General features: G+C 44.2%; 1 protein-coding gene across 1 annotated transcript in view; it reads right to left on the bottom strand.

Annotated features, from left to right (window-relative positions):
* The window catches only part of Ehbp1 (Eps15 homology domain containing protein-binding protein 1), a 488,549-nt gene that overhangs the window by 102,881 nt on the left and 358,321 nt on the right, over window positions 1-27,347 (bottom strand). The window lies entirely within an intron of this gene.

A 27,347-nucleotide genomic window follows, 5' to 3' on the forward strand; every position in this document is an offset into this window, starting at 1 on the left:
CACACACACACACACACACACACAAGGGATCTGGATAGGCTGCAGACCTGGTCCAGCAACTGGCTCCTGGAGTTCAATCCCACCAAGTGCAAAGTCATGAGGATTGGGGAAGGGCAAAGAAGACCGGAGACGGAGTACAGTCTAGGGGGCCAGAGACTACAAACATCACTCAAGGAAAAAGATCTTGGGGTGAGTATAACACCAAGCACATCTCCTGAAGCGCACATCAACCAAATAACTGCTGCAGCATATGGGCGCCTGGCAAACCTCAGAACAGCATTCCGACATCTTAATAAGGAATCGTTCAGGACCCTGTACACCGTGTACGTTAGGCCCATATTGGAGTATGCGGCACCAGTTTGGAACCCACACCTAGCCAAGCATGTAAAGAAACTAGAGAAAGTGCAAAGGTTTGCAACAAGACTGGTCCCAGAGTTAAGAGGTATGTCCTATGAGGAGAGGTTAAGGGAAATCAACCTGACGACACTGGAGGACAGGAGAGATAGGGGGGACATGATAACGACTTACAAAATACTGAGAGGAATTGACAAGGTGGACAAAGATAGGATGTTCCAGAGACTGGACACAGCAACACGGGGACACAGTTGGAAGCTGAAGACACAGATGAATCAAAGGGATGTTAGGAAGTATTTCTTCAGCCACAGAGTAGTCAGGAAGTGGAATAGTTTGGGAAGCGATGAAGTGGAGGCAGGATCCATACATAGCTTTAAGCAGAGGTACGATAAAACTCATGGTTCAGGGAGAGTGACCTAGTAGCGACCAGTGAAGAGGCGGGGCCAGGAGCTTGGACTCGACCCCTGCAACCTCAACTAGGTGAGTACAACTAGGTGAGTACACACACACACACACACACACACACACACACACACACACACACACACACACACACACACACACAGAGGTATGATAAAGCTCACGGTTCAGGGAGAGTGACCTAGTAGCGACCAGTGAAGAGGCGGGGCCAGGAGCTAGGACTCGACCCCTGCAACCTCAACTAGGTGAGTACACACACACACACGCGCGCGCGCGCACACTCACACACACACACACACACACACACACACACACACACACACACACACACACACACACACACGGGGCCAGGAGCTCGGACTCGACCCCCGCAACCTCAACTAGGTGAGTACACACTCCTGCTCCTCCCTGTAACTTTATCGCAACGATCTCGCTTCACGCACACATTATCCGTGGTTCGATCCCGGGCAAGGGTGAAAACAATAGGCGTGTTTCCTTACACCTGTTGTCCCGTTCACCTAGCAAGCAAGTACCTGGGTGTTAGTCGACTACTGTGGGTCGCATCCTGGGCGACAAGACTGAGGATCCCAGCAGAAATAAGACAGACAGACAGACGCACTGGCTTTCTTGAGTTATCCTGGGTGGCTAACCCTCCGGAGTTAAAAATCGGAACAAAATCTTATTTCTCTTATCTTACTCCCTGTACCTTCATCACATAAAATAACTGTAACTTACTATATCACCTCTATACAAATTATAATTCTCTAACGTGGATGTTTGCAAGAACTACAGACATTGTTTCTTGAGGGAGGAACCACAGACTGTCGACCTCACCCACAAATATCATCACTACCATCAAAACCACAACCACCGAAAACACCACAACAATTACCTTTATTACAATCACCACCAACACTGTCAGTCACCACCGCTACAATCACCATCACTACCACAACCACCACTATTACTAATGCCAGAACCACCACCACCACCATCACTGCCACAACCATCACTACTACTACTACTACAACCACCACCACCACAATCGACGCAGCCAACGCTAATTTCCGTAAAGTCGAGGCAGTTTCCGTGATGTTGGTCGCTGTGGAGATAAAGTCAAACTTGCTACCTTGCCCCTAGTTATCCTGCCCCTGGCTACCCTGCCCCCTGGCTAACATGCCCCTTGGCTATCTTGCCCCATGGCTACCCTGCCCCATGGCTGTCCTGCCCCCTGGCTATCCTGCCCCCTGGCTATCCTGCCCCCTGGCTATCCTGCCCCCTGGCTATCCTGCCCCCTGGCTATTCTGTCACCTGGCTATCCTGTCCCCTGGATATTTTGATACACCCTGGTTATTTGTAAACATCCTGGCCCATCTTGTTGACTACTGGGAGCCCAGCACCCTCGTTATATTGCTCCACCCTGGTTATCCTCCAACACCCTGGCTATCTTGCTCCACCCTGGTTATCCTCCAACACCCTGGCCATCTTGCTACAACCTGGCTATCTTCCTGCATCCTGGCCATCCTGCTACACCCTGGCTATCTTACTACACCCTGAATATCTTCCTACACCCTGGTTATCCTCCAACACCCTGGCCATCTTGCTATAACCTGGCTATGTTCCTACACTCTGGCTAACTTCCTATATCCTGACTATTTTCCTATACCCTGCCTACATTCCTACATCCTGGCTATCATCCTATACCCTGGTTATCTTGCTATACTTTGATTATCTTGCTACATCCTAGTTATCTTCCTACACCCTGGCTATCATCCTATACCCTGGTTATCTTGCTATACTTTGATTATCTTGCTACATCCTAGTTATCTTCCTACACCCTGGCTATCTTGCTAGACAGTGGTTATCTTTCTACATAATGGCTATCTTGCTACACCATGGCTATCTTCCTGTATCCTGGCTATCTTGCTACACCCTGGTTATCCTGCTACATCCTGGCTATCTTGATACAACCTGGCTATCTTGCTACAACCTGGCTATCTTGCTACAACCTGGCTATCTTCCTGCATCCTGGCGATCCTGCTACATCCTGGCTATCTTGCTACACCCTGGCTATCTTCCTACACCCTGGTTATCTTGCTGCACGCCCAACTTAAAGATGTCTGCGTGTTCACCTCTTACCAAACTACAGCTCGGTATCTCAAGCAAATTTAAAGGCAAGATTTTTAAAAGAATTTTACAGGGATCTGCAGTATTCTAGCATTTACAGTAGTTTACCAGGGATCTGCAGTATTTTAGCATTTACAGTAGTTTACCAGGGATCTGCAGTATTCTAGTAATTACAATAGTTTACCAGGGATCTGCAGTATTTTAGCATTTACAGTAGTTTACCAGGGATCTGCAGTATTTTAGCATTTACAGTAGTTTACCAGGGATCTGCAGTATTCTAGTAATTACAATAGTTTACCAGGGATCTGCAGTATTTTAGCATTTACAGTAGTTTACCAGGGATCTGCAGTATTTTAGCATTTACAATAGTTTACCAGGGATCTGCAGTATTTTAGCATTTACAGTAGTTTACCAGGGATCTGCAGTATTCTAGTAATTACAATAGTTAACCAGGGATCTGTAGTATTTTAGCATTTACAGTAGTTTACCAGGGATCTGCAGTATTCTAGCATTTACAATAGTTTACCAGGGATCTGCAGTATTCTACGCATTTACAATAGTTTATCAGGGATCTGCAGTATTCTAGCATTTACAATAGTTTACCAGGGATCTGCAGTATTCTAGCATTTACAATAGTTTACCAGGAATCTGCAGTATTCTAGCATTTACAATAGTTTATCAGGGATCTGCAGTATTCTAGCATTTACAATAGTTTACCAGGAATCTGCAGTATTCTAGCATTTACAATAGTTTATCAGGGATCTGCAGTATTCTAGCATTTACAATAGTTTACCAGGGATCTGCAGTATTCTAGCATTTACAATAGTTTACCAGGGATCTGCAGTATTCTAGCATTTACAATAGTTTACCAGGGATCTGCAGTATTCTAGCATTTACAATAGTTTACCAGGGATCTGCAGTATGCCAACACTTACAACACTCTACCAGAGATCTGCAGTATTCATCTTTTATTACTCAAAAAACAACAACGATAGTATAATCAACAACGAGAATAAACTGAATGGGAATAAATTCGTAGGGAATAAATTCGTAGGGAATAAGTTCGAGGGAATAAATTTTGTGATGATTTTTATTTACAGAATAAGCTGCCTAAGTTTCTTAAGACGTGTCCCCACACACACTAACACACGTCATGGTGTGTGTACACAATGCAACAGCAAGACTGGACCTTGTATTCATCTTAAGTAGTTCAGACATCGAGGACATCTCATACGAAAGGCCCCTCGGGGATAGTGATCACGTGGTTCTCAGCTTTGATTACATAGTAGAGTTAAAAGTGGAGAGGGTAAGAGAAGTAGGATGGGAGAAGCCAAACTACAAAAGAGGGGACTACACAGGCATGAGGAACTTCCTGCAAGAGGTTCAGTGGGAAAGAGTACTCGCAGGGAAATCAGTAAACGAAATGATGGACTACGTGACAATGCGAGGAGGCAGAGATGTTCATTCCCAAGGGCAACAGAAATAATGGGAAGACCAGAACGAGCCCTTGGTTCACCCAAAGATGTAGAGAGGCAAAAACTAAGTGTGCTTAAGAATGGAAAAAGCACAGAAGACAAAGGACCCAGGAAATAAATATGCAAGATAAGGATGGAGGCCCAACGGCAATACAAAAACGACATAGCACTGAAAGACAGGTCTGACCCGAAGCTGTTTTATAGCCACATCAGGAGGAAAACAACAGTCAAGGACCAGGTAATCAGGCTGAGGAAGGGGAGTTCACAAGAAACGACCGAGAAGTATGTGAGGAGTTCAACACGAGATTTAAAGAAATATTTACAATGGAGACAGGAAGGACTCCGGAACGCTGGAATAGTGGGGTACACCAACAAGTGCTGGACGAAATACATACAATCGAGGAGGTGGTGAAGACACTGCTAAGTGAACTAGATACCTCAAAGGCGGTGGGACCGGACATCTCTCCGTGGGTCCCTAGAGAGGGAGCAGAGACGCTGTGTGTGCCACTAACAACAATTTTCAAGACATCCACTGAAATTGGGGAACTACCTAAGGTGTGGAAGACGGCAAATGTATTCCCAGTTTTTAAGAAAGGTGATAGACACGAGGCATTAAATTACAGACCTGTGTCACTGAAGTGTATAGTATGCAAAGTCATGAAGAAGATTATCACGAGGAGGGTGGTGGAGCACCTAGAAAGGAACAAGCTTATACACGACAACCAGCATGGGTTCAGGGAAGGGAAACCCTGTGTCACAAACCTACTCGAGTTTTATAGCAAGATAACGGAGGCAAGACAAGAGAGTGAGGGTTGGGTAGATTGCATTTTCTTGGACTGCAAGAAGGCTTTCCACACAGTTCCACACAAGAGATTAGTGCAAAAGCTAGAGTATCAAGCATGCATAACAGGAAAGGCACTGCAATGGATCAGAGAATACCTAACAGGGAGGCAACAACGAATCATGGTACGTGATGAGGCGTCAGTGTGGGTGTCTGTGAAGAGCGGGGTACCATAGGGGTCAGTCCTAGGACCGGTGCTGTTTCTGGTGTATGTGAATGACATGCCGGAAGGGATAGACTCAGAAGTGTCCCTGTTTGCAGATGATGTGAAGTTAATGAGGAAAATTAAATCGGATGAGGATCAGACAGGACTACAAAGGGACCTGGACAAGTTGCAAGCCTGGTCCAGCAACTGGCTCCTGGAATTTAACCCCACCAAATGCAAAGTCATGCAGATCGTTGAAGGACAAAGAAGACCGCAGACAGAGTACAGGCTAGGGGGCCAAAGACTGTAAACCTCACTCAAGGAAAAGTATCTTGAGGTGAGTATAACACCGAGAACATCTCCTGAGGGGCACATCAACCAGGTAACTACTGCAGCATATGGGCGCCTGGTAAACCTAAGAATAGCGTTCCGACGCCTCAATAAGGAATCGTTCAGGACTCTGTACATCGTGCACGTCAACAAATTAGAGAAAGTGCAAAGGTTTGCAACAAGACTGGTCCCAGAGCTAAGGGGCATGTCCTACGAGGAGAGGTTAAGGGAAATCGATCTGACGACACTGTAGGACAGGAGGGAGAGGGATGACATGATAACGATGTATAAAATACTGCGAGGAATTGACAAGGTGGACAAAGACAGGATGTTCCAGAGATGGGACACAGAAACAATGGGTCACAATTGGAAGGTGAAGACTCAGATGAGTCAGAGGGATGTTAGGAAGTATTTCTTCAGCAAAAGAGTTGTCAGGAAGTGAAATAGTCTGGAAAGTGATGTAGTGGAGGCAGGATCCATACACAGTTTTAAGGTGAGGTATGATAAAGCTCATAGAGCAGAGAGAGAGGACCTAGTGGCGACCAATGAAGAGGCGGGGCTAGGAGTCATGACTCGACCTCTGCAATCATAATTAGGTGAGTATGTGTCATAATGTGTACACACACTCCAACACAAGTGTAAGAACACCAGTAAACATTTTGATCTTGGTAATGCAAAGTAAACAAGTATTGTACCCACAGTGGTTTATTACCTGCCATTCTGGAACAATACCCTGACTTTGTTTATTGTACATAACTCCTAACCACTCCTAAACTCGGCCATACCTTGCTAAAATATAATTCATAACCACGTATAAACTATACCATAATATTTTTGAGTTAATACATGTCTGCATATATAACTCATTACGAGAGTAACCAGATATAAACATGTAAATAGTTCATTGCCACTAACTTGTCCAGCTATCAAAACTTTGTGGTCCAGTCCCTGAACCCATCATGTGCTTCTGTAACTTTTTAACTTCCAACCACATGATGGGTATGAGGTGCATAATAAATATGTTAAACTTGCCATAATGAAATAATGAAAGACCTTTAAGCCCTGGTCAAAAAAGTAAAATATGCTCTACCGTCAGCTGCATGCCATATAGTGTGTGGTACTCAAGTGTAGATTAAATAAACTAATATGAAGCAATGAAAGAAGAGCAGGAAACAACACTCTCAGAAATAACAAATGCCATATTTCCAAAGGGATACTACATAATAAGAAAAAAGGAAAATAGAGGAGGAGGAGGAGGAGGAGTAGTAGCACTGATGGTCAGATGCCACTGGAAATTTTGGGGAACTAGGCAACGTGGACACCGTCTTGAGAGACGAAAATAATACTGGCAGTGATATATGATCTACCACTCAACAACAGGAGGCCAAGGAAGGAGTATTATCAGAATAACAGGTTTACAGTTTACATAGTGGAAACAATGGCAGAGAGAAAAAATGCAAAGCTGAACCCCTGGTACTAAACTAAGTTTTGGGTATATAGTGGAAACAGAGAGGATATTTAATATAAAATAACACTGTAGAATGGGCAACTATGATAGCATTGGAAGTTTCCTGAGAGAAGTGTAAAGGGAAAGAGAATTGTAGGGCAAAACAGTACAAGAAAGGGTGGAAATAATACAAAGTGCAAAGAAACGAAGGAAAGACTCATCCCAAACCACGATGAAAAGAAACAAGAAAAAGAGAGAGCCAATAGCTCAATCAGAAATGCAGAGATTAAAAGAAAAGAGTAAGAAGGCTTGAGTACAGGTCAAATCAAACTGCAGGAAATAGAGTAATAAACAAGAGAGAAATATTCAAGAATAACAAGGTAAGCAGAAAGACAGTACGAAAAGGATATAGCGTTGAAGACCAAAATCAAACTAAAGTTATTCCACAGCCACGTAAGAACAAAGACAATGACAGGGAAGTATGTGAAGACCTCAGCATAATAGTCAAATAGATCATCACAGAAGAAAGTGGCAAATTACCGGAAGGCAATGTAGTTACAACAAAGTTATACAATCTCTCAAATCAAGACGAGCGCCAGAAAAATTTAAAAGAAAGACAAATATGGTCTCCATATATACAAAAAGGGACAGACAAGATAGTGAATTATAGGCCTGAATGTCTAGCATGCATACTGTCAAAGTTCTGGAGAAGATTATGAGGAAAAGCATACTGAAGCACTGGGAGAGAAGATTCTTGTCTGAAAACCAATATAGATTCAGGGACGGAAAATCCTGTCTTACAAATCTGTTGGAGTTTAATGACGAAGTCACAAAGATAAAACTAGACCGGGTTGTGGACTGCACTTTCTCGGGCTGCAAGAAACCATTTGATACATTAGCCCACCTTTTGTTCTCACTGTGTAATTATCATATAGAATAGCGTAGCAGCACACTACTTACATATCCAATTTTGTTGAGTAAAAGAAAAAAATTAGCCCAAAAATTAGAGGAACGATCAGGGTTAAAGGTAGACTGCTGCAGTGGTACAAGGAGTACCTGAGTGACAAAGCTGAGGGTAAGGGTAAAGGATGACACAACAGAATGGGAGAGACTAACGAGTGGGGTTCTGCAAGGATCAGTATTAGGATTGTTACTGTTTATAAAATACATGAACTTACCAGAGGGCACTGAACCCTGTGTGTCATTGTTTGCAGATGATGTAACGCTAATGAGGAGAGAGAGAGAGAGAGAGAGAGAGAGAGAGAGAGAGAGAGAGAGAGAGAGAGAGAGAGAGAGAGAGAGAGAGAGAGAGAGAGAGACCTCAACAGACTGAAAGTGTGATAAAAAAAAGTGACTTTTCTGGTTCAATCCAAACAAATGATCATGTGTTTTAGAGGAGGAGAGGACAGACCAGACACAGAGTACAACCTGGCCGGAGAGAAGCTGCAAATATCATAGTGAAAAAGACCTGGTGGTAAATATAAAAGCAATCATATTGTCAGAAATACTTATAAACCGCATAACGTCTGTGGAATATCCAAGATTAGTAAGCTAGAATATCATACAGGAACTTGAATAAAGAACTCTTCAGACTCTTATGTATGACACGTTAGGTCAATTAATCAGTACGTGGACCCAGCATAGAGCCCACACCGGGACAAGCAAGTCAAAAAACTCGAAAAATTCGAAGGTTTGCAACCAGAATAGTACTGGAAATGAGAGAAATAAATTATGAGGAGACATTAAAGGAGTGAGCCTGACGACCTTAGCGGTGAGCAGAACAAGAAAAGACATGATTATGACATGTAGATAAATGGTTCAGAGATAAGTTGATAAATTAGACACATATGCAACACTTCGGTATCTTTATTGTGGAAACGTTTCGACAACCGGTGTCTTCATCAGTCCAATACAAAGGTTAGGTTAGGTCAGGTTTGTCAGGAAACAGGACAAGTGTTTCCTGACGCAGGTCTTAGTCATATGATGACCCACAGGTGGAGCTTTTGGTCATCTGACCGAGGCCTTCCACTGGCTTACCCGTCCACCCTTTTAAAACTTATGGTTATAATTATAACCGTAAGTTGAAGATCAGAAGATTGAGATAATCAATCCCTTAGCCTAAAGTCGATGTAATCAGTCCATCAAAATGATAAGAGGAACTGATGGAACACATAAGGACAGACCAGGAATGAAGGGACACAAGTGACAGCCGAAGACACACACTAACGACAGGGATGTAAGAAAGTATTCTTTAGTCTCAGGATGGATGAAAAGTACAATGTCTTGGATAAGTCAGTGGTGGAGGCAAACTCAATACACCGCTTCAAGAGTAGATATGATAAGGCCCGAGAACCCTAGAAGTCAGTAATACCTATCGAAGTAATCTGATGGGCGGGTCCAAGAGCTGAGTATCAACTAACGTAATACAATATAGAGAGTAAACACAAACACACATTCGGACACACACACACACACACACACACACACACACACACACACACACACACACACACACACACACACACACACACACACACACACACACACACACGCACACACACAGGCCTAGTGTCTAATCGACATGTGCCAAGGACAAAATGGTAACTAACACTCGGACACACTCGGGGACACGCACGCACGCACGCGCGCACGCACACACACACACACACACACACACACACACACACACACACACACAGCAGCGAGTAATGATACGTAGCTGAGCGCCAACGATAAAGCCAGTTATGTGAGTTCACCTAGAAAGCGCATTTCTTCCGACGACAGTGTGAGTGTAGGCGTCATCACCCGCAGGACAACCTTCCCCTCATCACTCGTCACCGTCCACTACTCCAGATTTCAGTGATAATTTTCTGTTTAGAGACATTTTTCTTGCATTTAAAGACATTTGCGTGTGTGAGACATTTATAGTGAATTTTGTGTACTCTAAGCTTTGTTTTCAGTGTAGACTCAGTGTTTCTTGACTCATTATTTTTGCAATATTTTTCAGTGTTATCGCTCATCTCATATTTTTTTATCTGTGTTTTTTTTATGCTACTCTATGTCTTTAGTATTATTCTGTAGTGTACCAGTCAGTCATTCCGTGTGAAGTAATTTATTCATTTTTATCTTGTATTCTTTCAGCATTGTATTCTCCAGTATTTGTCGTATACCAAATTATCCATTTATTTCTGTGTGTACCTTTTTTTCGTACACCAGCAGTGTCTCATTCCCTGATCTTTTCGCAGACTTGTGTACCATTATTTTTGCCAGCAATTTTTGTCATATCAGTCACAGCAAGATTTTGTTGTAAGAATATACTAAAAAAATGAATAAGTGAATATGTTGTGTGCCCCGCCACTTGTAAGTGTTGTGTGCCCCGCCACTTGTAAGTGTTGTGTGCCCCGCCACTTGTAAGTGTTGTGTGCCCCGCCACTTGTAAGTGTTGTGTGCCCCGCCACTTGTAAGTGTTACACTTCCAGTTTTGTTTCTTGTTTTATTTTTATTTATATTTTTCATATTTCTTTGAACAAATTCACTCTTATTGTAATTTCAATTTCTTTTTTTAACGTAAAGTGTTTTCTTTCCTCTGAGTAAATTGTTTTGTCTAATTTACAATTAAGAGTTAAAGTGTTCAATCAGCTTTTCTTCATATTTTTATTTTATTATTTAATCTACATTTTCCCAGTGTAACTTTATTACTGCATTGATTATTTCTGCACCTTATTTTGTTGCACTTGTTCTGCAGTGAATTATTTTGTTGCACTTGTTCTGCAGTGAATTATTTTGTTGCACTTGTTCTGCAGTGAATTATTTTGTTGCACTTGTTCTGCAGTGAATTATTTTGTTGCACTTGTTCTGCAGTGAATTATTTTGTTGCACTTGTTCTGCAGTGAATTATTTTGTTGCACTTGTTCTGCAGTGAATTATTTTCTTTTGATATTTTTATGCATTATTATTCTCAGTTCATTATTGTTTGAATCTTGTTTTTCATTTTATTATTTTTCCTCATGTTGTCTTTGTATTATATTTTAATTTTGTTTATGCATTCTTAGAATATATTTAAATTTCCCAGTTATCCCTCATTGCATACAATTTACTGATTTTATTTTATACTTTTTACATTGATTTACAGTTTTATTAGTTAATTTCTTTATTAGCAAGAGTACAGACAGCTCATTTTGCATTTAATTCAGTCTCCAGTAATATTTTTACTTGTAAATTTCAATGTATTTTTTTTATCTTGTCCAGCAGTCCTTTACATTGAGTTGTCCTTCCTCTTGCAGTGTATCTTAGACATTTTTTTTTATTACTTCTGCAGAATTAGTTGCATCTCTTTTATTTTAATTTTAGCATTTTGTATCATTTTTATTGTTCATTATTTTTGCCTTATTTGTTCTTGTGCAACTTCTTTGCCATTATGTCTCACATACCGCCAAGTGATACTTTAGTGAATGGCAACACTCAGACCTCTCAGGCTACTGCTGCTCCTGTCATCAGTCTTCACAGTTCCTTATCAACTGACAGACCAACCCAGACACTGAGACACTATAGTTTTACTCGTGATTCCCTTGATGCGTTACCTTTATTCAATGGCTATGTACATAGTCTTGAAGCATGGTTTACTGCCATTTGTTCTCGTGTTAATGCTCTAGTTGACAGTCCTCCTTCAGAGGAAAGTCTTATCAGACTTGTGAAAGAAGCTCTTCATTGGTCCCCTGCTGCTGTTCACGTTGTTGATCTCCTTGATATGCGAGACTTCAGGAATCTTACTAAGTGGTCACAATATGAGGAACTGATTCGTTCTTTCCTTGTACCAGTAAAAACAGCTGATCCATATGTCGTTCTTAGGGAACTAGTAAATGCTACACCCATGACTAATGAATCGTTGAGTGCATTTGCTGTTCGATTAGACAAACTTTCATCATCATTTATCAATGCTGTCCAGTCCTCAGCTTTTGTCCCTGACGAGGATAAACCATCCACAGCGTCGTTTGCTAAAATAGCAGCTTTTGGAGCAATCAAAGAACTAATGCCGCCTGCTTCCGTGTGTGCTTATGAGGCTAATCCTCCAACTGTGACGATGGAACCACTTACAGCCCTAAATCATGTACGTTCCTTATGCCCCCAGGGTACTTTCCCATGTATCAAAAGTAATTTCACACCTATGCCTCAGTCTGCACCACCTCTTGTTTGTGCCACAGCGACAAATCGTGGTCGTCAACCATCTCAGCGATCACCAAGGACCAGTGTACAGAGTCATTATAAACCTCGTAGTATTCATAGTACATTCAGTAACCATAGTCAGCGGACTTGTTACAACTGTGGTTTCCGTGGCCATATTGCAATTAATTGTCCTGATAGTTACCCTAAGAGGTGTCGTACTGATGATGAGTACCAGTCAGATCTTCCCTACTGTACTTATCATAGAATACATGGACATGACACATCTGAGTGCAATGCTCTCTACAACCTTCAGTACTCTAGGTCTTTCCGTGGCCGTTCCAACCTCAGAACCCGTAGAGGAAACAGACATCGTGGTTCTCAAAATAACCAGAACCAGGCTCATTCTTCCAATTCGGGGGAATTCGAGTGCCCCAGTCAAACCGTCCCATGGTGACAGTAGGTGATAATGAGTACACCATCCCCGTTCACAATTCCTTTGAAGCCTTAAGCAGTCTCGAGAATGACAATCCTGCTGATGATGTTGCTTCACATGTCTCTGACGTAGATGATTTTGGGGATGAAGTGGAACAAATCTTTTCTGATGACAATCCACCTTTTTGTTTGCACATAACTTCCAATGCAACCATAGGCCCTATAGTGCAAGAATCAGTTCATAATGCACCCGTTCATTTGTTCATGGACTCTGGTGCGCAAGTCAATATTATCAGGTCTAGTTTGTTTAGGGATAATCAGTTACGACATGTCCTTCTCGTAGAACCGACTCATGTGCCCTCCCTTAGTGGAGTAGCTGGTTCTCACCTGTGTGTCCGAGGTCGGACTTCCCTCACTTTTTCTATCCAAGGTAGAGACTTCACTGCTTCCTTCCTTGTTGTCGACCAGATTACTTTCCCTGGTGACCTTCTACTGGGATTTGCTTCCATGCGAGACTTACGCATTGTGCTCGACCCGTATCGATGGCATGCCCAAATTGATGACTTGATCGTACCACTTTGGGATTACCAGCTTGGATCCGAGATCTGCCATATGCCGCAGAGTACGACATTCGAATTAAGACCTTACAGGCCAGTGCATTTTCCAGTAGCGTACCCAAGCGGTCAGGCACTGGTGATCCTGTCACTCCTGTCTGTGTTCCTGCAACTTCAGACTTGCAAGATAGTGTCCAGTTACCTCAAATGTCCAAGGACGCTCTGACTACCTTGAGTGCTGAGCCTATCCCTGCAATGTCTGCTAGTTCAAGTAGTAGTTTCTCCACAGGGGACGCCTTGTCGGAAAACAATTACTTGCAACTAGTAATGCCATCTCTTGTTGATGTCACATGCCGTCTGCAGAAAGACGTTTCTGTCACGGCTAGTGCCCTCACTAGAGTGTCTGTTGTTGTCCCTAGTGTTCCAAATGGTGATAACGTCCTAGTTCACAGTGATTCTTGCAAAGTAAAAGGTCTATTTGTTGAACCATCCTTACATGTTGTAAGAGATAGTAAGATCCATTTCTTCCTAGCTAACACTTCTGGTCACAGTGTTCGTCTCAGAGCAAATACCAATCTTGTTGACCTTGTTCACTATCCTTACCCTGTTCAGGTAGAGGATGAGTTGTCACCTGACCAGTGGGTCGGTGCTATTTCTACCGGGGAGACCTCATCCACTTCACTGGATCAATCTGTTCCACCAGTTGAGGAGAAAGACATAGCTCCCACTGACTTCCCAGATGAAGTCAAGCGTTTGTTGACTCTGTTGAACAAACGTCGTAAAGCCATTGCCTTACCAGGTGAGAAGATGGGTATAATGAACTTATTGTCCCATCGTATTCCACTTGAACCTGGTACTAGACCTATCTACATACCTGCGTACAGAATGCCTCATTCACAAGTTGCTGTCGCAGAAGAATTGATCAATCAAGTGCTTGATGATGGAGTTATTGCACCTAGCAATTCACCTTGGAATGCACCCTTGATCCTAGTACCTAAGAAGGATGGTACTTGGCGCCCAGTGATTGACTTTAGGAAGCTAAATGCGAAAACTGTTCCAGATCGCTTCCCACTCCCTGTACTGGGTGATCTTTTATGTAACATCGGAGCTAACAAAGTCTTTTCAACCCTGGACTTGTTACAAGGGTTTTGGCAAGTCCCTCTTCATGAGGACAGCCAAGAGCTAACTGCATTCTCCACTCCTACAGGTCATTATCACTTCCTCCGTATGGCGTTTGGATTATGATTCTTCCCTTATCACGTTCTCAAGGCTCATGACTAATATCTTTAGAGGTCTCATAGGTAATGCACTTATGGTGTACATAGATGACGTAATCGTCATGTCTAAAGACGTGGATACACACTTGAAAAGACTTGATGTAGTACTTGGTAAGCTTGAAGAAGCCAATTTAAAGATCAAACTGTCTAAATGTCATTTTTTCAGATCAGAAATTAAGTTTCTTGGTCACATAGTCACTCCTAGAGGGGTTATGACTGACCAAAGTAAAGTAACTGCAGTACTAAATTTTCCAACTCCCAAAACTGCTGATGCCGTAAGACCCTTTGTGGGCTTAGCAGGTTTTTATAGATCTTTCATTGCCAATTTTTCTTCTATAGCTGCTCCTCTAACTGAGTTGCTTAAGAAAGATGCTCCTTTTGTTTGGACCTTCCATCAAGAAAGAGCATTCCAAACTCTAAAGGAAAAACTAACATCTGCTCCAATTTTGAAGTTTCCAGATTTTTCTAAGCCCTTCTATCTGACTACTGATGCTAGTTCCATTGACATAGGTGCCGTACTAGCTCAGAAGACCGATGGCAAGTATAACGCAGTTGCATTTGCTAGCAGAGTCCTTATGAAGGCTGAACGTAATTATACAGTAACTGAGCAAGAAGCTTTAGCAATAGTATGGTCTTTAAAGCACTTCCGAGACATTATTTATCAGTACTCTGTTCATGTCTTGACAGACCATGCTCCACTGATACCTTTATTCCAGAACAAACAACCTACTGGAAGGTTAGCCAGATGGACCTTGACTATCCAAGAGTTCAATCCCACCTTTGAACACTTACCTGGCAAGTCAAATGTAGTCGCAGATGCCTTATCGCAACATGTTAGTATAGTAACTGCAGACCCTCCATTTAGTGCTGAAGATGTAAAGAATGCTCAATGAACAGATCCCATGTGGTCTGGTGTGATTCGATTCCTGCTCCAGGAAGATCTTATTCTGACTGTGAAGCCACCAGCACCCATCAGTGACTTTGTCATGAACCAAGAATTACTGTATCGAACAACTGAGCTGGGTACACCTAGCAGAAAAGTTTACCAGTTAGTAATTCCACAGTCACTAGTGAATGTAGCCTTACAGCTAGTTCACGATGTACCAGGTGTTGCGCACCCTGGTATGGATCGTTCAGTAAAACAAGCCAGATTGAAATACTTTTGGCCTCGTATGGCAACTGATATTTCTGAGTATGTTAAGAAATGTAGTGTCTGCATGCAACATAAAGGTAATGCTAATGGTCCTAATCCAATCCAAGTGCATCCAACCACTAGCGAACCGTGGGAAAGAGTTGCGCTAGGTCTGTTAACTAATTTCCAAAGTTACCTCCAGGGCAACAAACATCTGTGTGTTATGGTAGATCATTTCACAAGATATTGTGAGTTAGTTCCTATTGCAGATAAGACTGCCGAGACAGTAGCTAAAGCGTTTAAAGAACGCATTATCTGCAGGCATACCACCCCTAAGTCCCTAGTAACAGATAATGGAGGTGAATTCTGTAATGAGATATTTGAAAATTTGTGTACCTTGTACAAGATCTCTAAATCCACCATTGTTCCTCATCATCCTGTCAGCAATGGGTTAGTGGAACGTACCAATAAGAAAGTGCTTGATGATTTGAGAGCCACTATCAATCCCAACAGTGAAACTTGGGATGAAGTTATACCTGATGTGCAGTGTGCTATAAATTCTGCTTATAATGTTTCTATAGGTGGCACTCCACATTATGCATTGTATGGTGTAGATAAACGTTTGCCTTATGAGTTGCTATATTCTAATCCGAAACCAAATTACAACCCTGATGATTTCATAGCAACTCATACCAGCTTAGCTCAAAGTGTTTTTAGAAGAATCCGTGAAACACTTCATAAATCAACAGCAGAATTTACAAGAGTCGCAAACACTCGAGCAAAGCCGTCCAAAATCAAAGTAGGTTCGAGAGTTATGCTGACTAACTTTAACAAAACGTCTGCAATGCCTAAGCTTGATCAAAAGTTTGTTAGTCCTTATCGAGTAGTTGAACATATCACTGGTAATAAGTATAAGGTTAGAGAAATTAGTACTGGTCAGTATAAAGAATCGCATTTAGATCATATGAAGTTAGTATGTGATGATAATGATGTTCCAACCCAGACTAATGTGACAGACTCTGACAATCCTCCTGATCCTGTACTCTCTACCTCTGATACTCGGTCAGACGATCAACCTGAATGTCGTTATTCCCTACGTACATGACAGGTATTGAGAAATCCTCAAGTATCATTTGTTACTTCCAATTCAGATTTGCCTCAAATACAGCATGAGTTAGCCAGTGCAACAGAGTTTGATCCTCCCAAAGATGACACCCATTCTGCATATATCAATCTCACCCTAGCAGAGTTGGGGTTAAATGTAAATAACCTGTATATATGAATAATTACAGTATCAACTTATCAGTATTCAAGAATTTTTTTTTTGAGTTCACGTTCTCTCCGAATTCTGAGGGTTAACAGTCTAGATTTGAGTGCACCGAATCTGCCTTTCTGTTAAACACTTCTTTCTTTGTATATATTCCTTCCTCAGAATCCGTAGATCACATGAATACAGATCGATCGATCAAAATTTTTTTTTATCACTTCTATTCTGTAATCCCAACGTTGAGTTTCATTCGGTGAGTTGTGCTATATCATACCTTGTATTACATTACAGTTTCATTACAGTTTCAATTACATAAGCTTCCATTCCAATATTCTACTTATGTATGTTATAATGTTCAATTGTTGTGTACTTTGACATTGTATAGAATCAGCCCAAGCCGTACACCTGCCGTCTCTAGTTTGTATTAGTTGTATGCTGGGACGACATACGTTAGTGTCGCCGAGCTCTCAGTAGTAGTACCAGTTCCTAGTAAACAGTTACCAGTAACCAGTGTACCAGTAGATGACTCACTACCAACCATCTGTGTGAATCACTGTTATTCATATTGCTGCTGACCATAGCAGGATTTCAAACACCCTCACCCGTAGGCACTGTGGGTTAGTCGAAGATAGAGAGCAGAGAGAGGCAGGTCGGCTGTTGGTGCTTTCCCATACTTCCCGTTATATATTATACGTACTACCAGCCTACGTGAGTATTCTTACCCCCTCCACGTTATTGAAAACCCACTTGACAGCAGAACTACAAACGGAACTGGACAGGCTGCAGACCTGGTCCAGCAATTGGCTCCTGGAGTTCAATCCCACCAAGTGCAAAGTCATGAAGATTGGAGAAGGGCAAAGAAGACCGCAGACAGAGTACAGTCTAAGGGGCCAGAGACTACAAACCTCACTCAAGGAAAAAGATCTTGGAGTGAGTATAACACCAGCCACATCTCCTGAAGTGCACATCAACCAAATAACTGCTGCAGCGTATGGGCGTCTGGCAAACCTCAGAACAGCATTCCGACATCTTAATAAGGAATCGTTCAGGACCCTGTACACCGTGTACGTTAGGTCCATATTGGAGTATGCGGCACCAGTTTGGAACCCACACCTAGCCAAGCATGTAAAGAAACTAGAGAAAGTGCAAAGGTTTGCAACAAGACTAGTCCCAGAGCTAAGAGGTATGTCCTACGAGGAAAGGTTAAGGGAAATCAACCTGACGACACTGGAGGACAGGAGAGATAGGGGGGACAAGATAACGACTTACAATATACTGAGAGGAATTGACAAGGTGGACAAAGACAGGATGTTCCAGAGACTGGACACAGCAACAAGGGGACACAGTTGGAAGCTGAAGACACAGATGAATCACAGGGATGTTAGGAAGTATTTCTTCAGCCACAGTGTAGTCAGGAAGTGGAATAGTTTGGGAAGCGATGTAGTGGAGGCAGGATCCTTACATAGCTTTAAGCAGAGGTACGATAAAGCTCATGGTTCAGGGAGAGTGACCTAGTAGCGACCAGTGAAGAGGCGGGGCCAGGAGCTTGGACTCGACCCCTGCAACCTCAACTAGGTGAGTACATACACATACACACACACACACTCGGACACACACACACACACATACACACACTCAGACACACACACACACACATACACACACTCGGACACACACACCCAGACACACACACACAAACATAAAAAACACACACAAACTTAAAAAACACACACAAACACACACACACACACACACACACAAACACACACACACACACACACACACACACACACATAAAAACATAAACACACACAAACACACACGCACACACACACAACAAACACACACAAACACACACACACACACACACACAAACACAAACACACACACACAAACACACACACACACACACACACAAACACACAAACATACAAACACAAACACACACACACAAACACACTCACACACAAACACACACAAACACACACACAAACACCACACACAAACACACACACTCACATAAACATACACACACACATAAACACACAAACACACACACGCACACACACACGCACACACGCAAACACGCACATACACACACACACCAACAAACACACACACACACATAAACACACACACTCATACACAAACATACACAGAGAAACACAAACACACACAAGCACATACACATACACACACATACACACACAGACACACACACACACACACCACACACACACACACACACACACACACAGGAACAAGCACTTGTAAGCTGTAGTACACACGCAAACACACACACACACACAGGATTTCACACCGTCCTGTGAACTGACCATCTGAACCTCACTCCTTCTCTCTCCCTCTCTTCCTATCCTAGCTAGAGACCTATCTCTACCTTTCTCACTCTTTACCTATATCTCTCTCTCTACCTATCACTCTCTACCTATCTCTCTCTCTTCCCTCTCCCATCTCTCCCCTCTAACATCTCTTACCTCTAACACCTCCCCACCTCTAACATCTCTCCCCCTCTAACATCTCTCCCCTCCCATTATCTCTCCCCTCTCCCTTTCCCTATCTCTCCCCTCCTCCCCTCCCTCTCACCCTAGCCTCTCCCCTCTCGCTCTTCCATCCCCCCCTCTTTCCCCCTTCTCCCCCCTCTCTCTCCCCCTCTCTTTGCCTTCTCTCTCTCTCTCTCCCTCCCTCTCTCTCTCCCTCCCTCTCTCTCTCCATCCCTCTCTCCCTCTCTCTCATTCTTGCTCTCTCTCTTCCCCATTTTCCCTTCTAACTCTCCCCCTCTCCTACCCTTCCCTTCACTCTCCCCCTCTCTCTCTCTCACTCACTCCCCCTCTGTCCCTCTCTCCCTCTCTCTCCCTCTCTCACTCTCACTCTCTCTTCCCCTTTTTCCTTCTCACTATCCCCCTCTCTCTACCTTCCCTTCTCTCTCTCTCTCTCTCTCTCTCTCTCTCTCTCTCTCTCTCTCTCTCCATCTCTTCTCCATTTTTCCCTTCTCACTCTCCCCCTCTCCTTCCCTTCCCTCCTCTCTCTTTCCCCCTCTCACACTCTCTCTCCCCCTTTCCCTTCTCACTCTTCCCCTCTCTCTCTCCTTCTACCTTTCCCTTCTCTCTTCTCTCACAAAAAAAAAAAAAATGGTGGGGACTCGCAGGAACCAAGGATCAGATGAGAATGGTTCTGGTAGGGAGGAGTGGATGGAGGAGCAGTGGAAAAGGATGGAACAAGAGTGGGAGAGAAAATTAGGAGAGCTTTCTGAAAAAATGGAGAAAGAGCTCTCTGTGAAATTCGAAAAGAGGTTGGAGAAGGAGACAAAGAATTGGGAGGCACAAGTCGAAACTGCAGTAGCCAAGATAAGGGTCCTAGAAGTTGAGATAAATAGGCTGAAGCGAGTTACAGGGGCAGTGACCAGAGAAGACACAGCATATGAAGCTGTGAGGCCGAACAGGAAGGAAGGAATTATGAATTATGCTAAGGTCATATCAGCCTGCCAAGGAGGACCAAGGAGTGAAAGGGAAGAACAGCTGGTTGCAGATGGAGAGGGCAATAGGTCGAATGCTGAGGCACAACCATGCTATCAAGAGCCACTGGAAAAAATAAGAGGGAAAATGACCACATACAGGCAGGATCCAGAGTCACAGAGGGTGAGGCAATGGGAGGAGGAAAGGGCAAAATCAGTGTTTATCCATGGGCTTCAGGAGAGAGAGGAAAGGACACACACTGAAAGGCAGCAGGAAGAAAGAAAGGAGATTGAGAAAATCATCACGGAAATAGGTGAAGAGATGGACGAGATTGTAAATTTTCAGAGAATAGGGGGGTACTCGAAGGGGAGAAACCGACCAATCAAGCTGATTCTCTGGACGGAAACAGTGCGGAACAGGATCCTCCAACAGAAACCACGATTGAAATACTCAGAAGAGTACAAGAGGGTGTTCCTAGACAGAGACAGAACAAAATCAGAACGACAGCAGCTGAGGGAGAGGACAAAAAAGCGAAAGGAGCTAGGGAAAGAGACAAGGATGGAAAAAGCAGAGGTCAGTCAGAGCAGAACAGAACAGCAAGGGCAAGCACACACACAACTATTCTCAGAACCATACAACCTATCACACCATCCCAACACACACTACAATCCATACCCACAGCCTCCACCCAACACCGAGCTATAGAATCCCACAGTATGCCACCAGGTCTCCCACCCTCACAGGCCCCCCAAACCACAGTGTTGGAAAGGAAACTGAAGGTATGGTACACAAACGCTGATGGAATAACAAATAAGTGGGAGGAGTGGCATGAAAGAGTCAAAGAAGCATCACCGGACATCATAGCTCTCACAGAAACCAAGCTTACAGGCATGATAACAGATGCCATCTTTCCAACGGGATACCAAATCCTGAGGAAAGACAGAGGGAACAGGGGGGGTGGAGGAGTGGCATTGCTGATCAAAAATCGCTGGAATTTTGATGAGCTGGAGAGAGGAGACAGCGGAGAAGAAAGTGATTACATAGCGGGAACGCTTCACTCTGGAGGTCCCAAGGTGGTAATAGCAGTGACGTATAACCCACCACAGAACAGCAGGAGGCCAAGGCAAGAGTACGACGAGAGCAATAGAGCGATGGTTGACACACTGGCTAGAGTGGCCAGAAGAGCTCATGCATGCAGGGCAAAGCTCCTGATCATGGGTGACTTTAACCACAAGGAGATCGATTGGGAGAACTTGGACCCACATGGGGGCCAAGATACATGGAGGGCTAAGATGATGGAGGTGGTACTGGAAAACTTCATGTGCCAACACGTAAGGGACACTACAAGAGAGAGAGGAGAGGATGAACCAGCAAGGCTGGACTTAGTATTCACCTTGAGTAGTGCAGATATCGAGGACATCACATATGAAAGACCCCTTGGGGCCAGTGACCATGTGGTTTTAAGCTTCGAATACACAGTAGAGTTACAAGTGGAGGGAGAAGCAGGAAGGCCAGGACGAATGAAGCCAAACTACAAGAAAGGGGACTACACAGGAATGAGGAACTTCCTGAACGGGGTTCAGTGGGACAGAGAACTGGCAGGGAAGCCAGTTAATGAGATGATGGAATATGTAGCAACAAAATGAAAGGAGGCTGAGAAGAGGTTTGTACCCAAGGGTAACAGGAATAATGAAAAAGCCAGGATGAGCCCATGGTTTACCCAAAGGTGCAGGGAAGCAAAAACCAAGTGTGCTAGGGAATGGAAGAAATATAGAAGGCAAAGGACCCAGGAGAATAAGGAGAGCAGTCGTAGAGCCAGAAACGAATATGCACAGATAAGAAGGGAGGCCCAAAGACAATATGAAAACGACAAAGAAGCAAAAGCCAAATCTGACCCGAAACTGTTGTACAGCCACATCAGGAGGAAAACAACAGTCAAAGACCAGGTAATCAGGCTAAGGAAGGAAGGAGGAGAGACAACAAGAAATGACCGTGAAGTATGTGAGGAACTCAGCAAGAGATTCAAAGAAGTGTTCACAGAGGAGACAGAAGGGGCTCCAGAAAGACGGAGAGGTGGGGCACACCACCATGTGCTGGACACAGTGCACACAACCGAGGAAGAAGTGAAGAGGCTTCTGAGTGAGCTAGATACCTCAAAGGCAATGGGGCCAGATAACATCTCCCCCATGGGTATTGAGAGAGGGAGCAGAGGCGCTATGTGTACCCCTAACAACAATATTCAATACATCTATCGAAACAGGGAGATTGCCTGAGGCATGGAAGACAGCAAATGTAGTCCCAATCTTTAAAAAAGGAGACAGACATGAAGCATTAAACTACAGACCAGTGTCACTGACATGTATAGTATGCAAAATCATGGAGAAGATTATCAGGAGAAGAGTGGTGGAACACCTAGAAAGGAACGATCTCATCAACAGCAGCCAACATGGTTTCAGGGACGGGAAATCCTGTGTCACAAACCTACTGGAGTTCTATGACATGGTGACAGCAGTAAGACAAGAGAGAGAGGGGTGGGTGGATTGCATATTCTTGGACTGCAAGAAGGCGTTTGACACAGTTCCACACAAGAGATTGGTGCAAAAACTGGAGGACCAAGCAGGGATAACAGGGAAGGCACTACAATGGATCAGGGAATACTTGTCAGGAAGACAGCAGCGAGTCATGGTACGTAGCGAGGTGTCAGAGTGGGCACCTGTGACCAGCGGGGTCCCACAGGGGTCAGTCCTAGGACCAGTGCTGTTTCTGGTATTTGTGAACGACATGACGGAAGGAATAGACTCTGAGGTGTCCCTGTTTGCAGATGACGTGAAGTTGATGAGAAGTATTCACTCGATCGAAGACCAGGCAGAACTACAAAGGGATCTGGACAGGCTGCAGACCTGGTCCAGCAATTGGCTCCTGGAGTTCAATCCCACCAAGTGCAAAGTCATGAAGATTGGGGAAGGGCAAAGAAGACCGCAGACGGAGTACAGTCTAGGGGGCCAGAGACTACAAACCTCACTCAAGGAAAAAGATCTTGGGGTGAGTATAACACCAGGCACATCTCCTGAAGCGCACATCAACCAAATAACTGCTGCAGCATATGGGCGCCTAGCAAACCTAAGAACAGCATTCCGACATCTTAATAAGGAATCATTCAGGATCCTGTACACCGTGTACGTTAGGCCCATATTGGAGTATGCGGCACCAGTTTGGAACCCACACCTAGCCAAGCACGTAAAGAAACTAGAGAAAGTGCAAAGGTTTGCAACAAGACTAGTCCCAGAGCTAAGAGGTATGTCCTACGAGGAGAGGTTAAGGGAAATCAACCTGACGACACTGGAGGACAGGAGAGATAGGGGGGACATGATAACGACATACAAAATACTGAGAGGAATTGACAAGGTGGACAAAGACAGGATGTTCCAGAGATTGGACACAGTAACAAGGGGACACAGTTGGAAGCTGAAGACACAGATGAATCACAGGGATGTTAGGAAGTATTTCTTCAGCCACAGAGTAGTCAGTAAGTGGAATAGTTTGGGAAGCGATGTAGTGGAGGCAGGATCCATACATAGCTTTAAGCAGAGGTATGATAAAGCTCACGGCTCAGGGAGAGTGACCTAGTAGCGATCAGTGAAGAGGCGGGGCCAGGAGCTCGGACTCGACCCCCGCAACCTCAACTAGGTGAGTACAACTAGGTGAGTACACACACACAAACACACAAACACACACACACACATAAACACACACACACACAAACACACACATAAACACCACACACAAACACACACACACACACACAAACACACACACACACACACAAACACACACACAGAAACACACACACACACACATAAACACAGAAACACAAACATGCACAAGGACCTTACCAGATACCTGTGGGGGCCAGGAGCAGGTGAGCAGGAAGGATAAACCAAGAAGCATAGGGGCAATAACTAGGGAAGGGACTGAAGGAAGGAACACTCCACGGGAAGGAACTAAAACACATCAGAGGATGCAATGGGAGTCACAGTGGGAGGTGGAAAGGGAAAGATCCGTGTTTGTCTATGGGCTAGACGAAGCTAAAGGGGAAACTTATGATGAAAGAAAGCAGGAGGAGAAAAAAGCGATTGAAGATATCATGAACGTGATAGGCGAGGGGGACATGACCCAGGTGGCAAATTTTCGGAGAACTGGGTGGTTCACAAAGAAAAGGAATCGGCCTCTCAAAGTAATTTTCAAGGCAGAATCAACCCGAACCATGATCCTGCAGGAGAAAGCACGGCTGAGAGGCAAGCAGGAGTTCCCGTGTACGTACCTCGAGCGAGACAGAACACAGGACGAAAGGAAGACAATGAAAGATAGAGTTCAAAAACGGAAGGAGAAATGGGAGGAAACGAAAAAGGAGAGCAGAATAATCCAGGATCAAATGGAAGGACAAGCGCACCCCCCAGAAACACCTGCAGAAGGACTCCAGCCACGACACCCCCAAGGCAACTGAACAATCCAAACCAACCATCACACACCGATCGCTCTGTTTCCACCCCCCGCACCACAGTTACAGTATTAGAACAGAAGTTGAAGGTTTGGTACACAAATGCAGATGGATTAACGAATAAACATGAGGAATGGCAAGAAAGAATCAATGAGAAGTCCCCAGACATCATAGCAGTTACGGAAACAAAACTCATGGAGACAATAACAGATGCAATCTTCCCACCAGGATACCAGATCATGAGGAAAGATAGAAGGGGCAGGGGGGGAGGTGGGGTTGCTCTTCTCGTAAAAACAGATGGAAATTCGAGAAAATGGAAGGAATAGATGAGACAGGAGAAAGAGACTACATAACAGGTACACTTCAGTCTGGGGAACACAAAGTGGTCACTGCAGTGATGTATAATCCACCATAGAACTGCAGGAGGCCAAGAGAGGAATATGAAGAGAGCAACAGAGCAATGGTGGACACACTTGCTGAGGTGGCAAGAAGAGCTCACTCCAGCAGAGCAAAGTTGCTGGTTATGGGGGATTTCAACCACAGGGAGATTGACTGGGAAAACCTGGAGCCACATGGGGGTCCCGAAACATGGAGAGCCAGGATGTTGGACGTGGTGCTGGAAAACCTCATGCACCAACATGTTAAGGACACTACCAGAGTGAGAGGGGAGAATGAACCAGCAAGATTGGACCTTGTGTTCACCCTGGGCAGCTCAGATATTGAGGACATCAAGTATGAGAGTCCCCTAGGAGCTAGCGACCACGTGGTTCTGTGCTTTGAATACATAGTAGAACTGCAAGTGGAGAGAATAACAGGAGTTGAATGGGAAAAGCCTGACTATAAAAGAGGGGACTACATAGGGTTGAAGAACTTCCTGCGGGAGGTCCAGTGGGACAGTGAACTGGCAGGAAAGCCAGTAAATGAAATGATGGAATATGTAACAACAAAATGCAAGGAGGCAGTGGAAAGGTTTATTCCCAGGGGCAACAGTAACAACGGGAAGACCAGAACGAGCCCCTGGTTTACCCGACGGTGTAAGGAGGCAAAAACAAAATGCAATAGAGAATGGAAAAAGTACAGAAGGCAGAGAACACACGAAAATAGGGAGATCAGTAGCAGAGCCAGGAATGAGTATGCACAGGTAAGGAGGGAGGCCCAGCGACAGTATGAAAATGACATAGCATCGAGAATCAAGACTGACCCGAAACTGTTGTATAGCCACATCAGGAGGAAGACAACAGTCAAAGACCAGGTGATCAGATTAAGGACAGAAGGTGGAGAACTCACAAGAAATGATCAGGAGGTATGTGAGGAGCTGAACAGGAGATTTAAGGAAGTTTTTACAGTAGAGACAGGAAGGGCTGTGGGAAGACAGCACAGAAGGGAACATCAAGAGGGAATATACCAACAAGTGTTGGATGACATACGAACAACTGAGGAGGAGGTGAAGAAGCTCTTAAGTGACCTTGACACCTCAAAGGCGATGGGACCGGACAACATCTCCCCATGGGTCCTTAGAGAAGGAGCAGAGATGCTGTGCGTGCCTCTAACCACAATCTTCAACACATCCCTTGAAACTGGGCAACTACCTGAGAAATGGAAGACAGCTAATGTAGTCCCCATATTTAAGAAAGGAAACAGAAACGAGGCACTAAACTACAGACCTGTGTCTCTGACATGTATTGTGTGCAAAGTCATGGAGAAGATTATCAGGAGGAGAGTGGTCGAACACCTGGAAAGGAACAAGATTATAAATGAAAACCAGCATGGGTTCATGGAAGGCAAATCTTGTATCACAAACCTCCTGGAGTTTTATGACAAGGTAACAGAAGTAAGACACGAGAGAGAGGGGTGGGTAGATTGCATTTTCCTAGACTGCAGGAAGGCCTTTGACACAGTTCCCCACAAGAGATTAGTGCAGAAGCTGGAGGATCAGGCGCACGTAAAAGGGAGGGCACTGCAATGGATAAGGGAATACGTGACAGGGAGGCAGCAACGAGTCATGGTACGTGAAGAGGTATCACAGTGGGCGCCTGTTACGAGCGGGGTCCCACAGGGGTCAGTTCTAGGACCAGTGCTATTTTTGATATATGTGAACGACATGATGGAAGGAATAGACTCTGAAGTGTCCCTGTTCGCAGATGACGTGAAGTTGATGAGAAGAATTAAATCGGACGAGGATGAGGCAGGACTGCAAAAAGACCTGGACAGGCTGGACATGTGGTCCAGCAACTGGCTTCTCAAATTCAATCCAGCCAAATGCAAAGTCATGAAGATTGGGGAGGGGCAAAGAAGACCGCAGACAGAGTATAGGCTAGGTGGACAAAGACTACAGACCTCACTCAGGGAGAAAGACCTTGGGGTGACCATAACACCGAGCACATCACCGGAGGCACACATCAACCAAATAAC

The sequence above is a fragment of the Cherax quadricarinatus genome, chromosome 63, assembly GCF_038502225.1.
Source record: "Cherax quadricarinatus isolate ZL_2023a chromosome 63, ASM3850222v1, whole genome shotgun sequence".
Lineage (NCBI taxonomy): Eukaryota > Metazoa > Arthropoda > Malacostraca > Decapoda > Parastacidae > Cherax > Cherax quadricarinatus.